The sequence below is a fragment of the Somniosus microcephalus genome, chromosome 9, assembly GCF_052327205.1.
Source record: "Somniosus microcephalus isolate GS21.2 chromosome 9, FLI_Smic_1.0, whole genome shotgun sequence".
NCBI classification, from domain to species: Eukaryota; Metazoa; Chordata; class Chondrichthyes; order Squaliformes; family Somniosidae; genus Somniosus; species Somniosus microcephalus.
The window spans coordinates 34,764,695-34,780,470 of record NC_140995.1 but is presented as its reverse complement, the minus strand read 5'-3'; positions in this window follow the sequence as shown (position 1 = coordinate 34,780,470).

The following is a 15,776-nucleotide window of genomic DNA, read 5'->3' as shown; positions in this document are numbered from 1 at the left end:
AAGTTAGCGCTGAGCGCGGAGCCAGTTGCGCCCGTCAGATATTCGGTTTTTGCGCCCCAAGTCGGAACCGGGCGCTATTCCAGGGTGTGCCAGCCCCCGCTTCGGGCACTGAAACTGAATTTCAGCGCTCTAGGCGCCGCTGCACCACCCGCTGTGGAGCGGCAGGCTGCGGTACTGCAGGCCTCCTCCTTCTCTTAAGGGGGAGGTGCCTGCAACGGGGAGATCACCGCTGGATAGTGCCGGCAAATGAGCCCGGCACCACGGAGAAGTGCCGGGTTCGCGGAAAGCAGCCGGCAATGCCGCCGGGGGGGGGGTGGAGGAGGCCGGGGAAGGAGGTGCGGGCAGGCGGCCACCGAAAAAGCGGCCGGCCGCACCTCCACCTTAAAGCGCCCCACTAAGGCTACAGTACGGCCCCGTTTTCTGATCGCTGTTTGCGGCCACTGCGGAAGAGGCGGCCGCAACTAAATATGGCGGTCGGGCCGGTAGCGGGGCGGTAGCGGGGCACTGCGCACACCGATGACGTCATCGGTGGCGGCGCAGCGCTACTGGCTAATGCCGCCATTTCCGCAGCGCTGAATATCGGCGAAAGCTCAGCAAGTGGCGCAAAAGCCCTCTTTGGGCGAAAACTGGGCGCAAAGCCTCCTGAATTCCTAGGCCATTGAATCCATTAATGGACCAGCAAAATCAATATGCACCCATTGCCATGGAGATGAGGGCCACTCCCATGGGTCTAGAGGGGCCTGTGGTGGTGCATTTTGGACCTTCTGGCATCCTGAGCAGCTCTTGGTCAGGTCCTCGATTTGTTTATCGATTCCTGGCCACCACACATAAGCCCTGGCTAGGCTTTTCATTTTTACGCCTCCCAGATGACCCTCATGAAGCTCATTGAGCAATCTATCCCTTAACTTGGGTCGAATTACCACTCAGAATCCACACATCAAGGTCCCCCGGCACACTGGCAGCTGTTCTCTCCTTATCGAGAATGCTGGCAACAGTGAGTCGCCATGTGCTGGCCATCCCTTCACCGTTAAATCATATACCCGAGACAGTGTCGGGTCATTTCGGGTTTCCTTTTCGATACAAGCGTTAGTTACCAGTACGTATTCAACTATAGTCGAATGGAATATTTCGACAGGATCCACTGCTGGTGCTTCCTCCGCAGTAGGCAGTGGCAGGCATGATAGCCCATCAGCATTTCCATGCTGTTTCGTGCCCTTATATTCAATCTCATAGTGGTGCGCCCCTAGAAAAAGTGACCATCTTTGTAGTCGTTGCGCAGTCATCACCGGAACGCCCTTCTTCGGATTAAAAATGGAGACTGGAGGCTGGTGATCAGTCAGCAAGGTGAATTTCTGCCCGTGCAGATAGTGATTGAACTTTTTCACTCCCCACACTAGGCTGAGGACCTCCCTGTCAACCTGGGCGTAGTTACGCTCGGCTGAGGTTAGTGATCGTGATGCAAAGGCTATTGGCCTCTCTGAGCCGTCTGAGAATTTGTGCGACAGCCCCGCTCCAATGCCGTAGGGTGACGCATCACATGCCAACCGAATTGGTAATGCCGGGTTGTAATGGGCCAATACCTCTTTCGATGTGATTAGTGTTTTGCTCTTCTGGAAAGCTCGTCTACATTCGTCACTCCACTTCCATGGCACCCCATGTTTGCAGTAGGGTGTTCAGTGGGTGTAGTATTGTAGACAAATTTGGCAAGAACTTATGGTAGTAGTTTACCAGCCCGAGGAACGACCTCAGTTGTGACACATTTTCCAGTGCTGGAGCCTTGACTACTGCCTCAGTCTTCTCTGGGGACTTATGTAACCCCTCTTTATCGATAACGTGGCCACAATACGAGATCTGTTTTCTAAAAACTCGCATTTGGGGCGGTTAGCTCGGAGACCATATTCCTGCAATCTAGTGAGCACCTGCTCCAGGTTGGCAAGGTGATCACTGTCATTTTCGCCCGTGACCAGGATGTCGTCCAAATAACACTGGGTCCCTGGGATCCCTTGCAGGACTTGTTCCATTGCCCTCTGCCAAATAGCCGGAGCTGATGCCACCCCGAATACCAGCCGGTTGTATTGGTAGAGACCTTTATGGGTGTTGATTGTGAGGTATTTTTTGATGCTTCTTCTACCTCCATTTGCAGATACGCCTGGGCCAGATCAATCTTAGTGAAGCGTTTCCCTCCAGATAGCGAGGTGAAAATTTCTTCAATCCGCGGAAGTGGATATTGTACGGTGTGAAGGAGCGGGTTCACTGTTACCTTAAAGTCCCCACAGATGCGAACCTTCCTTGGTTCCCCAGGTGTGCTGCTCAATGACTTTTTCATCACAGGGATGATGGGTGTAGCCCACTCGCTCCAGTCTACCTTGGACAGTACACCTGAACGTTCCAGACTCTCCAGCTCTGCTTCGACGGCTGGGCGGATCGTATAAGGTACCGGTCTGGCCTTAAAAAATTTTGGTCTTGCATTTTCTTCAATTTTAATCGTCACTGTCATGCCTTTTAGTGATCCGAGTCCTTGCTGGACCACTTCTTTCGCGTCAGTTAGGATCTTTGACAGTCGCCCAGGTATGACGTCATCATCCTTTTTGTCAGCCACAGTCAGTGCCTGTATGGAATGCCAATCCAGTTGTATTTTCCGGATCCATTCACGTCCCAGTAATGGTGGTCCTCCATCTTGCAATACATACAGGTCTAGTTTTGGTGTTTCCTTACCGTTATATATAACGGTCACCCTTATTTTTCCTTTGGGGTAGACTTTTTGCCCCGCGTACGTCTTCAAAATAATTTTTGTGTCTCTCAAGGGTATGTGTGAGAATAGCCGCTCGTAGTCCCATCGGTTTATGACTGTTAGGGCTGATCCTGTGTTCAATTCCATCTTTACCTGGACTCCTGCTATCTTGAGAGTGACCCAAATGTTTCGGTGATCCTCCATTGTGATCACATTATGTAGTTTCAGACAACTCAGTTCCCTGCTTTCGGAGTCGTTATCACTCTTTTGTTCATCTGTACTATTCTCCATCATCTTATGTACCTTCTTATACTTTCCTTTGGTAGGTTTCTTATTGCTGGTTTTCTTTCCCGACCTGCAGACTCATGCTATGTGTCCTACTTTTCACAGAATCACAGAATCACAGAAACCCCACAGTGCAGATAGAGGCCATTTTGGCCCATCGAGCCTGCACCGACACATATCCCACCCGATCCCTGTAACCCCTACACCAACACATATCCCACCCTATCCCCGTAACCCCACGTATTTAATCCCCCTAACACTAAGGGTCAATTTATCATAGCCAATCAACCTAACCCGCACATCTTTTCCACCCTGTCTGCACACTTTGTCTTTGAACCAGCAATCATTCTGGTCGTGTGTTGTTCTGCCGCAGCAATAGCACTTCTCTGTTCTATATGACATTTCGTTTGTGCTATATTCTTGCGGTCTCTGTTGTATCTCTGCAGCGCCCCGTGCTGCTGCTTCATATGATACCGCAATGCTGAAAGCCTTTTCCAGCGTAAGGTCCTTTTCAGATAAAAGCCGTTTCTGGGTTCCTTCACTTTGAAGCCCACACACAAACTTGTCCCTTAAGGTATCTGCCAGTCCCGCTCCAAACTGGCAGTGTTTCGATAGTTTGCGCAGTTCTGTTAAATAATCAGCATTGCTTTCATCCTTATGCTGGTTCTGTTTGTGAAACTTGAATCTTTCTGCTATCAGCAGCGGTGTGGGGTTTAAATGTTCCTGTAGTATCGTTACTATGTCTTCAAAACTCTTTTCCATTGGCTTCGTTGGGGTTACTAGATTTCGTAATAAACCATACGTCTTTGCACCCATTAAATTTAACAATACCGATGCTTTCTTGTCATCTGACACCTCATTTGCCTTGCAGTATACCTCTATTCGTTCGACATATGTAGTCCAATCTTCGACTTCATTGTCAAACACGGTGATACTGCCACTCTTCGGCATTTTGGGTGTGGTTTAAAATGGCGTCTCCCAATGGCTTAAAATGGTGTCTCCCTCGCTTTCCTTCCTCCACCGCTGCTGCCAACGCCGCTCCCGGCGGTTCTCGTGACAATGGCGGCGCCCTGTAGGTTTCGCGTGCTTCTCCTGCGCTGCTGCCAACGCCGCTCTCGGCGGTCCTCATGGCAATGGCGGCGCCTCGCGAGTTCCTGTGCGTCTCTCTTTCCCTCTCTTCGATGCTGCTCGGCCCCCGAACACCGGCTGCACCCTGTGCGCTCTGCCCTCTCTCTCTCCCCCGTCGACGCTGCTCGGCCCTTTGCTGTGCCGCTCGGTCGGGCTCTAGCCCGCCGCTGTCCGGGAAGGGTCAGCGCACTACCTGTTGCCAGCCCGTTTCACTGGACCACCTCGACTGGAAAGCCAAGCCTGGCTCTCGACAGCCTCCCCCGCCATTCTCGAGTCTCTGCTTGATGACTGGGCAGTTGCCCGTGGTCGACGCCCGAGTCTCTGGCCTTGACCTCCAATCCACTGATCTCCAGGAACGAATCCCCGGGAGGTGATGCAGAGTTGCAGGTAGGTTCGAACTTGCCTTGTCGCCAATGTTGTGTCTGTGTATAATAAAACACAGACTGCAGGAGAACGGTATAACAGGTGTTTACTCAACGTGGCTCACACGGGAACTGATCTGTACAGATTACTACTCATTGCTATATACAGGTGTGGTCACTGCCGGTACTGCAGTATACATGAGCTGTAAAAGATAGTTCCCCCCTTAAAGGTATATACATTACACTCCCTGCTGGAACTGGAGCACATGATCTATAAGCTGATATTTGTGAAATACTGAGGGAGTGCTGCATTGTTGGAGGTACTGTCTTTCAGATGGAATGTTAAACTGAGGCCTATTCTGGTGAATATACATGATCCCGTGGCACTATTGGAAGAAGAACAAGGAGTTCTTCTGAACCAAGCCAACAATCTTCCCTCAACTGAGACCATCAAAAATGCATTAAATGACCATTCATTTAATTTGTTGTTTACAGGGCACGAATTGCACTGATAACCAGTCGTAATACTGGTAACACTCAGATTTCACTCATAACCAACAGTAATACGATAACTCACTGATAGTCTGTATGTAGCTGGTAATAATAAATCGAGAATGCCAATGTGATGAAATATTCCATTCATCACTGCCTGTGACTGTGGTTGGTTTCAGGTTTCCCCTCACCATTGTATTGCCTGTGACTGTGGTTGGTTTCAGGTTTCTCCTCACCATTGTATTGTATATTGGAATGTATGGAATGTGTTGTGTGTAGGGCTCCGCCCATACCTGGCCTCTATGTAAGCCAGCTCAGTCTGGCCTCATATCCAGTACTGCGGAGCTCCAGATGGAAGATACCTCTCTCCACTGCATGTTATCTTCTAAGTTAATAAAAGCCTTGTTTTGTTCCGCTAACATCGAGTCTCGGGATTATTGAGGCACATCAATTTTATTAACTTATTTTTCAACACAATGGATCAACTCCTGAAACCCGAACGTTTGGATTTGGATCAGCATGCTCCGGACGCATCAGCATGCTTCGGACACTGGTTTATGTGTATGGAATTCTTCCTGGGCAATTCCGCAGCCGTCAAAGACGCTACGGACGCTGCGAGTATGAAACTCGGAATTCTGCGGAATTGGGTAAGCCACCGGGTTTACCCCCTCATCCAAGACGCCGACACGTACCTGGCCGCGTGCGACATCTTAAAGGCGCATTACCAGCAGCCTACGAATGAGGTGTATGCTAGGCATCTGCTCGCCACTCGCGCACAGCGACCTGGGGAATCGGTGGAGGAGTTCCTAGGCACCCTGAAAATGCTTGGCAAAGACTGCAAGTGCCGAGATGTAAAAGCCGCAGTGTACACCGACGAGCTTGTTCGCGATGCCTTTATCACAGGCCTCAGCTCCACTTACATCCGGCAAAGACTGCTGGAAAAAACGGGATTGGACCTGAAACAGGCTGCGGACACCGCGCGATCCCTGGATGTGGCCCAGAGAAACTCGGACGCCTACTCTTCAGCCCGCGCCGTCCACGCCGCCACGTGTGCACCAAGGGCGCCGCCATCTTGGAAGGCATCTTCCCCGCCCGGCAGCCCGACACCGTCGGAGCCCCGCTCTCCCCCCAGAAGCCCTACGACAGCCGCGACGCGTCGGGGACCCAACTGCTACTTCTGCGGGCAGCCAAAGCACACCAGAAACCTGTGCCCGGCGAAAGGCACCACCTGCTTTAAGTGCAGTAAGAAGGGGCACTTCGGGAAGATGTGCAGAGGGAACCCCGCCGGAAAACCAAAACCCGCCAACGCCGCGTGTGCGCCGTGGGAGCGGCCATCTTGGACGCCATCTTGCCCGACCTCGTGGGGTCCGCCATCTTGTGAGCAGACAGCGTGGACGCCATCTTGTCTCAATCAGGGCCCTACAGTGGCATCGGTCACAGTGGACCAGACCAGGCCCCACCCGCTATCCAAATCAATGGTGGACATCGAGGTAAACGGGTGCCGGGTTAAATGTTTAATTGACAGCGGAAGCACGGAGAGTTTTATCCACCCTGAACTGGCACAACAACTCTCCCTAAAGGTGGTCCCTACTCGGGGTACCATCTCTATGGCTGATAAAACCCAGACATCGACCATTCTGGGTTACTGCACGGTACAATTGTCCGTTAACGGGACTGTATACGATAATTTTAAAGTATTAATCATGAAGAATCTATGCGCGAGCGTGATCTTGGGCCTGGATTTCCAGTGCAACCACCAAAGCATCACGCTCAAGTACGGTGGGTCCCAGCCGCCCCTCACAGTGTGCGGCCTGGCTACCCTGAAGGTAAAGCCGCCTTCGCTATTCGCGAACCTTACCCCTAACTGCCGGCCAATAGCGACCAAAAGCAGGAGGTACAGCTGGGAGGACAGGCAGTTTTTCGCGACCGAGGTAGACAGGCTCCTGAAAGAGCGCATTATTGAATGCAGCAATAGCCCGTGGCGAGCCCAAGTGGTGGTGGTAAGGGGTAGCGAGAAGAAACGGATGGTGATCGACTATAGCCAAACGATCAACAGGTACACCCAACTAGACGCCTACCCGCTACCCCGCATATCAGAAATGGTGAACCAAATCGCCCAATACCGGGTGTTCTCCACCATCGACCTCAAGTCAGCGTACCACCAGCTCCCTATCAGACCAGAGGACCGCCCGTACACCGCCTTCGAGGCGAACGGACGCCTCTACCAATTCCTCAGAGTCCCCTTTGGGGTGACGAATGGGGTCTCGGTCTTCCGGAGGGAGATGGATCGCATGGTCGATGACCACCACTTGCAGGCAACCTTCCCCTACCTCAACAACGTCACCATCTGCGGTCACAATCAGCAGGATCACGACTCGAACCTTGAGAGGTTCCTGAAAACCGCACAAAAACTCAACCTCACCTACAACGAGGACAAGTGCGTTTTCAACACCACGTGCCTCTGCATACTAGGCAGCGTGGTGGAGAATGGGGAAATCGGACCAGACCCCGACCGTTTGCGCCCCCTACGGGAGCTGCCCCTGCCCAACACTCCCAAAGCCCTGAAAAGGTGCCTGGGGTTATTTTCTTATTATTCCCAATGGGTCCCCAACTACTCCGACAAAGCCCGCCCCCTCTTGAAAGCATCCTCTTTTCCGCTCTCTGCTGAGGCCCACGCCGCCTTCAAAAGCATTAAGCAGGATATTGAGCGGGCCACGCTACAGGCAGTGGACGAGAACACTCCATTTCAAGTGGAAAGTTATGCGTCTGACTTTGCCTTGGCGGCCACCCTCAACCAGGCGGGGCAGCCCGTAGCTTTCTTCTCGAGGACCCTCCAAGGGCCCGAGATCAGACACTCCTCCGTGGAAAAGGAGGCCCAAGCCATCGTGGAGGCAGTGCGCCACTGGCGCCACTACCTAGCCGGCAAACGCTTCACCCTACTTACCGACCAGCGGTCGGTAGCGTTTATGTTCAATAATAAACAGAGGGGGAAGATCAAAAATGATAAGATTCTTAGGTGGCGGATCGAGCTCTCCACCTTCGAGTATGACATCATTTACCGGCCAGGGGCCCTTAACAAATCCCCAGATGCCCTCTCACGAGGGATGTGTGCCAGCGCCACCGGGGATCGGCTACAGACCCTCCACAACGACCTCTGCCACCCAGGGGTCACGCGGCTGTTCCACTTCATAAAGTCCCGCAACTTACCCTACTCGATTGAGGAAGTTCGGTCTCTGACCAGGAACTGCCGCACTTGCGCTGAGTGCAAGCCTCGGTTCTACCACCCTGATAGAGCCCACTTAATCAAAGCTACACGGCCCTTTGAGCGGCTCAGCTTAGATTTCAAGGGCCCCCTCCCGTCCGTCGACCGCAATGTTTACTTCCTGAACATTGTGGACGAATACTCCCGGTTCCCATTCGCCTTCCCCTGCCCAGACATGACCAGCGCCACGGTCATTAAATGCCTCAACAGCCTGTTCTGCCTGTTCGGTATGCCGAGCTACATCCACACGGATAGGGGGGCATCCTTCATGAGTGAAGAGCTACGCCAGTACATGCTGTCCAGGGGTATCGCCACGAGCCGTACCACCAGCTACAACCCCCGGGGTAACGGTCAAGTGGAGCGAGAGAACGGGACAGTATGGAAAGCAGTCACTCTAGCTCTAAGGACCAAGGGCCTCCCTATCTCCCGCTGGCAGGAAGTCCTCTCAGATGTGCTCCATTCGATACGGTCGCTATTGTGTACTGCCACTAATGCCACGCCTCATGAACGAATGTTTAGCTTTCCCCAGAAATCCACCTCAGGCGTATCCATGCCGTCATGGCTCTCCACCCCAGGTCCGGTATTCGTGCGAAGGCATGTGAGGGGCCATAAGACGGACCCTCTCGTGGAGCCAGTGCACCTACTCCACGCCAACCCCCAATATGCGTATGTCTGGCACGCCGACGGAAGGGAGGACACCGTGTCAATAAAAGACGTCGCCCCAGCCGGTAACGACAACAACCACGGCAATAGCAGCAACAACGACCACAGCAACTCTTACCCACCCACTACTCTTTCATCACCCCCGGAAGAACATCGACCAACGGCACCCCCACCAACTACCCCTTCAACAACCCTGGCGGCACCCCCGGCAGAGACCCAGGAGGCCACCGGGGACACCCAGCCGACACCCGCGACACCACAACAGCCACGTCGGTCGCAGAGGACTACCAAACCCCCGAACAGACTAAATCTATAGAAGGGGTGAATGTGATGAAATATTCCATTCATCACTGCCTGTGACTGTGGTTGGTTTCAGGTTTCCCCTCACCATTGTATTGCCTGTGACTGTGGTTGGTTTCAGGTTTCTCCTCACCATTGTATTGTATATTGGAATGTATGGAATGTGTTGTGTGTAGGGCTCCGCCCATACCTGGCCTCTATGTAAACCAGCTCAGTCTGGCCTCATATCCAGTACTGCAGAGCTCCAGATGGAAGATACCTCTCTCCACTGCGTGTTATCTTCTAAGTTAATAAAAGCCTTGTTTTGTTCCGCTAACATCGAGTCTCGGGATTATTGAGGCACATCAGCCAATATCTTACCTGTAATGAGTAGTAATCTTATAACCCCCTGATATTCACCTTGAAACCATAACCACGACTCCCCTTGCACTGCACAAGGTTCGATCAGGCTTCTCAATCAATGTCACTTTTAACGGGCCTCTTCTCTCTCCCTATCACCTTAGACTCAGGTTTGGACTCCAGTTCCATGTGAAGGTAACAATTCTGAACTGTGAACCTCAGTCAGAGCTGATCCATAATTGGACTTCACACATCAAAACCGGGTGGTACAGACCAACTGGAACAAAACCGAGAGATCCCACAAAGGGCAGTGGGCTGTGTTTGGGCCACTTCTCACAGGACACATTGTCCTAAACTCAGCCCAGCACCAACATTTCTAAACCACTCCCTGAGCTCAGACTCGATAAAAGGAGAGTTTCTGTAGAATTATAGAAATTACAGCACAGGGGGAGGCCATTCGGCCCCCGTACCCCGTGCTCTCGCTCTCTTATGTAACCCCATTACCCCAGATCCTTATATATCCCTCCTTTTCAAATATTTATCCCCTTCCCTTTTAAACAACGGTCTGGTTTGCCTCAATAGCCATGTGATGACGTATCCCATGGTCCAATAGAATCTTCCATCTTGGTTCTTCCAGTGGGAATCCTCAGCCACCATCCCTATTTACCCACAGTAAGGTCCCCAGGTTTCACTTACCCCATTATTGATGCTCCTCTCTCAGCGTCGCCCCCATTCACTGGATTGCTGCTGCTGTTACAGGCTCTGTGGGAAATACTAGGCCCCACGCCCACCACATTCCCCAGTCCCCCTGTCTAGCCCCCACTCGAGTAGCAAACCCCCTGGCCCCGAGTCTCCCTCTTGCCCCGAACCCCCATTCCCCAGTCTCCATCTCTCCCCAGCCCCATTCCCCAATCTCCATTTCAACCCCAGTCCCCATCCCCAGTCTCCCTCCAAGCCCCCAATCTCCATGTCTCCCCAGCCCCATTCCCCAATCTCCATTTAAACCCCAGCCCCCATCCCCAGTCTCCCACCAAGCCCTCATTCCCCATCTCACCCTGCCAAGTCTTCATCTGTCACCACCCGAGTCCCCATTCCCCAGTCTCCCCTATGTCTCTCCGAGTCCCCATTCCCCAGTCTCCCCTATCTCTCTCCCCGAGTCCCCATTCCCCAGCCTCCCCTATCTCTCTCCCCGAGTCCCCATTCCCCAGTCTCCCCTATCTCCCTCCCTGAGTCCCCATTCCCCAGTCTCCCCTATCTCTCTCCCCGAGTCCCCATTCCCCAGTCTCCCGTATCTCTCTCCCCGAGACCCCATTCCCCAGTCTCCCCTATCTCTCTCCCCGAGTCCCCATTCCCCAGCCTCCCCTATCTCTCTCCCCAAGTCCCCATTCCCCAGCCTCGTCTACCTCTCTCCCCGAGTCCCCATTCCCCAGTCTCCCCTATCTCTCTCCCCGAATCCCCAATCCCCAGTCTCCCCTATCTCTCTCCCCGAGACCCCATTCCCCAGTCTCCCCTATCTCTCTCGCCGAGTCCCCATTCCCCAGTCTCCCCTATCTCTCTCCCCGAGTCCCCATTCCCCAGCCTCCCCTATCTCTCTCCCCGAGTCCTCATTCCCCAGCCTCCTCTACCTCTCTCCCCGAGTCCCCATTCCCCAGTCTCCCCTATCTCTCTCCACGAATCCCCAATCCCCAGTCTCCCCTATCTCTCTCCCCGAGACCCCATTCCCCAGTCTCCCCTATCTCTCTCCCCAAGTCCCCATTCCCCAGTCTCCCCTATGCTCTCCCCAAGTCCCCAGTCTCCCCTATCTCTCTCCCCAAGTCCCCATTCCCCAGTCTCCACTATCTCTCTCCCCTAGTCCCCATTCCCCAGTCTCCCCTAACTCTCTCCCCGAGTCCCCATTCCCCAGTCTCCCCTATCTCTCTCCCCGAGTCCCCATTCCGCAGTCTCCCCTATCTCTCTCCCCGAGTCCCCATTCCCCAGTCTCCCCTATCTCTCTCCCCGAGTCCCCATTCCCCAGTCTCCCCTATCTCTCTCCCTGAGTCCCCATTCCCCAGTCTCCTCTATCTCTCTCCCTGAGTCCACATTCCCCAGTCTCCCCTATCTCTCTCCCCGAGTCCCCATTCCCCAGTCTCCCCTATCTCTCTCCCTGAGTCCCCATTCCCCAGTCTCCCCTATCTCTCTCCCTGAGTCCCCATTCCCCAGTCTCCCCTATCTCTCTCCCTGAGTCCCCATTCCCAAGTCTCCCCAATCTCTCTCCCTGAGTCCCCATTCCCCAGTCTCCCCTATCTCTCTCCCCGAGTCCCCATTCCCCAGTCTCCCCTATCTCTCTCCCCGAGTCCCCATTCCCCAGTCTCCCCTAACTCTCTCCCCGAGTCCCCATTCCCCAGTCTCCCCTATCTCTCTCCCCGAGTCCCCATTCCCCAGCCTCCCCGATCTCTCTCCCCGAGTCCCCATTCCCCAGTCTCCCCTATCTCTCTCCCCAAGTCCCCATTCCCCAGTCTCCCCTATCTCTCTCCCCAAGTCCCCATTCCCCAGTCTCCCCTATCTCTTTCCCCTAGTCCCCATTCCCCAGTCTCCCCTATCTCTCTCCCCGAGTCCCCATTCCCCAGTCTCCCCTATCTCTCTCCCTGAGTCCCCATTCCCCAGTCTCCCCTATCTCTCTCCCCGAGTCCCCATTCCCCAGTCTCCCCTATCTCTCTCCCTGAGTCCCCATTCCCCAGTCTCCCCATCTCTCTCCCCGAGTCCCCATTCCGCAGCCTCCCCTATCTCTCTCCCCGTCCCCATTCCCCAGTCCCCCTATCTCTCTCCCTGAGTCCCCATTCCCCAGTCTCCCCTATCTCTCTCCCTGAGTCCCCATTCCCAAGTCTCCCCTATCTCTCTCCCTGAGTCCCCATTCCCCAGTCTCCCCATCTCTCTCCCCGAGTCCCCATTCCCCGGTCTCCCCTATCTCTCTCCCCAAGTCCCCATTCCGCAGCCTCCCCTATCCCTCTCCCCGTCCCCATTCCCCAGTCTCCCCTATCTCTCTCCCCAAGTCCCCATTCCCCAGTCTCCCCTATCTCTCTCCCCAAGTCCCCATTCCCCAGTCTCCCCTCTCTCTCTCCCCGAGTCCCCATTCCCCAGTCTCCCCTATCTCTCTCCCCGAGTCCCCATTCCCCAGTCTCCCCTAACTCTCTCCCCGAGTCCCCATTCCCCAGTCTCCCCTATCTCTCTCCCCGAGTCCCCATTCCGCAGCCTCCCCTATCTCTCTCCCCGTCCCCATTCCCCAGTCTCCCCTATCTCTCTCCCCAAGTCCCCATTCCCCAGTCTCCCCTATCTCTCTCCCCAAGTCCCCATTCCTCAGTCTCCCCTCTCTCTCTCCCCGAGTCCCCATTCCCCAGTCTCCCCTACCTCTCTCCCCGAGTCCCCATTCCCCAGTCTCCCCTTTCTCTCTCCCCGAGTCCCCATTCCCCAGTCTCCCCTAACTCTCTCCCCGAGTCCCCATTCCCCAGTCTCCCCTATCTCTCTCCACGAGTCCCCATTCCCCAGCCTCCCCTATCTCTCTCCCCGAGTCCCCATTCCCCAGTCTCCCCTATCTCTCTCCCCAAGTCCCCATTCCCCAGTCTCCCCTATCTCTCTCCCCAAGTCCCGATTCCCCCCTATCTCTTTCCCCTAGTCCCCATTCCCCAGTCTCCCCTATCTCTCTCCCCGAGTCCCCATTCCCCAGTCTCCCCTATCTCTCTCCCTGAGTCCCCATTCCCCAGTCTCCCGTATCTCTCTCCCCGAGACCCCATTCCCCAGTCTCCCCTATCTCTCTCCCCGAGTCCCCATTCCCCAGCCTCCCCTATCTCTCTCCCCAAGTCCCCATTCCCCAGCCTCGTCTACCTCTCTCCCCGAGTCCCCATTCCCCAGTCTCCCCTATCTCTCTCCCCGAATCCCCAATCCCCAGTCTCCCCTATCTCTCTCCCCGAGACCCCATTCCCCAGTCTCCCCTATCTCTCTCGCCGAGTCCCCATTCCCCAGTCTCCCCTATCTCTCTCCCCGAGTCCCCATTCCCCAGCCTCCCCTATCTCTCTCCCCGAGTCCTCATTCCCCAGCCTCCTCTACCTCTCTCCCCGAGTCCCCATTCCCCAGTCTCCCCTATCTCTCTCCACGAATCCCCAATCCCCAGTCTCCCCTATCTCTCTCCCCGAGACCCCATTCCCCAGTCTCCCCGATCTCTCTCCCCGAGTCCCAATTCCCCAGTCTCCCCTATCTCTCTCCCCAAGTCCCCATTCCCCAGTCTCCCCTATCTCTCTCCCCGAGTCCCCATTCCCCAGCCTCCCCTATCTCTCTCCCCAAGTCCCCATTCCCCAGCCTCGTCTACCTCTCTCCCCGAGTCCCCATTCCCCAGTCTCCCCTATCTCTCTCCCCGAATCCCCAATCCCCAGTCTCCCCTATCTCTCTCCCCGAGACCCCATTCCCCAGTCTCCCCTATCTCTCTCGCCGAGTCCCCATTCCCCAGTCTCCCCTATCTCTCTCCCCGAGTCCCCATTCCCCAGCCTCCCCTATCTCTCTCCCCGAGTCCTCATTCCCCAGCCTCCTCTACCTCTCTCCCCGAGTCCCCATTCCCCAGTCTCCCCGATCTCTCTCCCCGAGTCCCCATTCCCCAGTCTCCCCTATCTCTCTCCCCAAGTCCCCATTCCCCAGTCTCCCCTATCTCTCTCCCCGAGTCCCCATTCCCCAGCCTCCCCTATCTCTCTCCCCAAGTCCCCATTCCCCAGCCTCGTCTACCTCTCTCCCCGAGTCCCCATTCCCCAGTCTCCCCTATCTCTCTCCCCGAGTCCCCATTCCCCAGTCTCCCCTATCTCTCTCCCTGAGTCCCCATTCCCCAGTCTCCTCTATCTCTCTCCCTGAGTCCACATTCCCCAGTCTCCCCTATCTCTCTCCCCGAGTCCCCATTCCCCAGTCTCCCCTATCTCTCTCCCCGAGTCCCCATTCCCCAGTCTCCCCTATCTCTCTCCCCGAGTCCACATTCCCCAGTCTCCCCTATCTCTCTCCCCGAGTCCCCATTCCCCAGTCTCCCCTATCTCTCTCCCCGAGTCCCCATTCCCCAGTCTCCCCTATCTCTCTGCCCTAGTCCCCATTCCGCAGTCTCCCCTATCTCTCTCCCCGAGTCCCCATTCCCCAGTCTCCCCTATCTCTCTCCCTGAGTCCCCATTCCGCAGTCTCCTCCATCTCTCTCCCTGAGTCCCCATTCCCCAGTCTCCCCTATCTCTCCCCCCGAGTCCCCATTCCCCAGTCTCCCCTATCTCTCTCCCCGATTCCCCATTCCCCAGTCTCCCCTATCTCTGTCCCTGAGTCCCCATTCCCCAGTCTCCTCTATCTCTCTCCCCGAGGCCCCATTCCCCAGTCTCCCCTATCTGTCTCGCCGAGTCCCCATTCCCCAGTCTCCCCTATCTCTCTCCCCGAGTCCCCATTCCCCAGTCTCCCCTATCTCTCTCCCCAATTCCCCATTCCCCCCTATCTCTCTCCCCGAGTCCCCATTCCCCAGTCTCCCCTATCTCTCTCCCCGAGTCCCCATTCCCCAGCCTCCCCTATCTCTCTCCCTGAGCCCCCATTCCTCAGTCTCCCCTATCTCTCTCCCCGAGCCCCCATTCCCCAGTCTCCCCTATCTCTCTCCCCGAGTCCCCATTCCCCAGTCCCCCCTATCTCTCTCCCCGAGTCCCCATTCCCCAGTCTCCCCTATCTCTCTCCCCGAGCCCCCATTCCCCAGTCTCCCCTATCTCTCTCCCCGAGTCCCCATTCCCCAGTCTCCCCTATTCTCACTCCCCGAGTCCCCATTCCCCAGTCTCCCCTATCTCTCTCCCCGAGTCCCCATTCCCCAGTCTCCCCTATCTCTCTCCCCGAGTCCCCATTCCCCAGTCTCCCCTATCTCTCTCCCCAAGTCCCCATTCCCCAGTCTCCCCTATCTCTCTCCCTGAGTCCCCATTCCCCAGTCTCCCCTATCTCTCTCCCCGAGTCCCCATTTCCCAGCCTCCCCTATCTCTCTCCCCAAGTCCCCATTCCCCAGTCTCCCCTATCTCTCTCCCTGAGTCCACATTCCCCAGTCTCCCCTATCTCTCTCCCCGAGTCCCCATTTCCCAGTCTCCCCTATCTCTCTCCCCGAGTCCCCATTCCCCAGTCTCCCCTATCTCTCTCCCCGAGTCCCCATTCCCCAGTCTCCCCCATCTCTCTCCCTGAGTCCCCATTCCCCAGTCTC